The sequence below is a fragment of the Arachis stenosperma genome, chromosome 4 (genome assembly GCF_014773155.1).
Source record: "Arachis stenosperma cultivar V10309 chromosome 4, arast.V10309.gnm1.PFL2, whole genome shotgun sequence".
NCBI lineage: Eukaryota > Viridiplantae > Streptophyta > Magnoliopsida > Fabales > Fabaceae > Arachis > Arachis stenosperma.
In genome coordinates, this window is record NC_080380.1 from 59,480,600 (window position 1) to 59,483,034 (window position 2,435).

General features: G+C 35.6%; 1 non-coding gene across 1 annotated transcript; it reads right to left on the reverse strand.

The window, feature by feature from the left end:
- Nucleotides 1-1,252: 1,252 nt before the first annotated feature.
- LOC130978296 (small nucleolar RNA R71) lies at nucleotides 1,253-1,356 on the reverse strand. The gene has a single exon (XR_009085948.1). It is a non-coding gene; the product is annotated as a small nucleolar RNA R71 (small nucleolar RNA).
- Nucleotides 1,357-2,435: the final 1,079 nt, after the last annotated feature.

Here is a 2,435-nt window from a genome sequence, read left to right on the forward strand (position 1 = left end):
TTCAAAAATCTTTTTTTCAAAATATTTTTCAAAATCTTTTTCTTATCTTTATATCATATTTTCGAAATTACACTAACAATTAATGTGATTGATTCAAAAATTTGAAGTTTGTTACTTTCTTGTTAAGAAAGGTTCAATCTTTAAGTTCTAAAATCATATCTTTTAGTTTCTTGTTAGTTAAATAATTTTAAAAATTAAATCTTTTTCAAAATATCTTTTTCTTAAAAATCTTATCTTTTTATTTTATCTTTTTCAAAATTTGATTTTAAAATATCTTATCTAACTTCTTATCTTCTTATCTTTTTAAAACTTGATTTCAAATCTTTTTCAATCAACTAACTAACTTTTTGTTTGTTTCTTATCTTTTTCAAAACCACCTAACTACTCTTTCCTCTCTAATTTTCGAAAATATCTCACCCCTTTTTCAAAAATTCTTTCTAATTAACTAATTGTTTCATGTTTTAATTTTAATTACATCTTATCTCTAACTTTCGAAAATTACTAACCTTTTTTTTAAAAATTATTTTCGAATTCTCTTCCTCTTCTCTTCTTCTATTTAATTATTTAATTACTAACACTTCTCTTCACCTCTCTTCATCTAAAAATTCGAACCCATTCTTCTTCACTCTTCTCCCCTTTCTTCTTCTACTAACATAAAGGAATCTCTATACTGTGACATAGAGGATTCCTCTTCTTTTCTTGTTTTCTTCTCTTTCATATGAGCAGAAACAAGGAAAAAGGCACTCTTGTTGATATTGATCCTGAACCTGAAAGGACTCTGAAGAGAAAATTAAGAGAAGCTAAGTTACAACAACCTAAAGGTAACCTTTCAGAAATTTTCGAACAAGAGAAGGAGATGGCAGCTGAAAACAATAATAATGCAAGGAGAATACTTGGTGACTTCACAAAGCCAACATCCAAATTTGATGGAAGAAGCATCTCCATTCCTGCCATTGGAGCCAACAACTTTGAGTTGAAACCTCAGCTAGTTGCCTTAATGCAACAAAACTGCAAGTTTTATGGACTTCCATCTGAAGATCCTTATCAGTTTTTAACTGAGTTCTTGCAGATCTGTGAGACTGTAAAGACGAATGGAGTTGATCCTGAAGTCTACAGACTCATGCTTTTCCCTTTTGCTATAAGAGACAGAGCTAGAATATGGTTGGATTCACAACCCAAGGATAGCCTGGACTCCTGGGATAAGCTGGTCACTGCCTTCTTGGATAAATTCTTTCCTCCTCAAAAGCTGAGCAAGCTGAGAGTGGATGTTCAAACCTTCAAACAAAAAGATGGTGAATCCCTCTATGAAGCTTGGGAAAGATACAAGCAGATGACCAAAAGATGTCCATCTGACATGTTTTCAGAATGGACCATATTAGATATATTCTATTATGGTCTATCTGAATTTTTGAAAATGTCATTGAACCATTCTGCAGGTGGATCTATTCACCTAAAGAAAATGCCTGAAGAGGCTCAAGAACTCATTGATATGGTTGCAAACAACCAATTTATGTACACTTCTGAGAGGAATTTCGTGAATAATGGGACACCTCAGAGGAAGGGAATTCTTGAAATTGATGCTCTGAATGCCATATTGGCTCAGAACAAAGTGTTGATTCAACAGGTCAACATGATCTCTCAAAATCTGAATGGATGGCAACATGCATCCAACAATACTAAAGAGGCAGCTTCTGAAGAAGCTTATAATCCTGAGAACCCTGCCATGGCAGAGGTTAATTACATGGGTGAACCTTATGGAAACACCTATAATCCATCATGGAGAAATCATCCAAATTTCTCATTGAAGGATCAAGAAAAGCCTCAACAAGGCTTTAACAATGGTGGACGCAATAGGCTGAGAAATGGCAAGCCTTTTCCATCATCTTCTCAGCAACAGACAGAGAATTCTGAACAAAACACCTCTAATTTAGCCAATCTAGCCTCTGATCTGTCAAAGGCCACTTTCAGTTTCATGAGTGAAACAAGATCCTCCATTAGAAATCTGGAGGCACAAGTGGGCCAGCTGAGTAAGAAAGTCATTGAAACTCCTCCCAGTATTCTCCCAAGCAATACAGAAGAGAATCCAAAAGGAGAGTGCAAGGCCATTGATATAATCAATGTGGCCGAATACACAAGGGAGGAGGAGGACAAAAATCCTAGTGAGGAAGACCTCCTGGGACGTCCCTCAAGCAAGAAGGAGTTTCCTATTAAGGATCCAAAGGAATCTGAGGCTCATATAGAGACCATAGAGATTCCATTAAATCTCCTTCTGCCATTCATGAGCTCTGAAGACTATTCTTCCTCAGAAGAGGATGAAGATGTAACTGGAGAGCAAGTTGCTCAATATTTAGGAGCTATCATGAAGCTGAATGCCAAGTTGTTTGGTAATGAGACTTGGGAAAGTGAACCTCCCTTGCTCATTAGTGAACTGGATA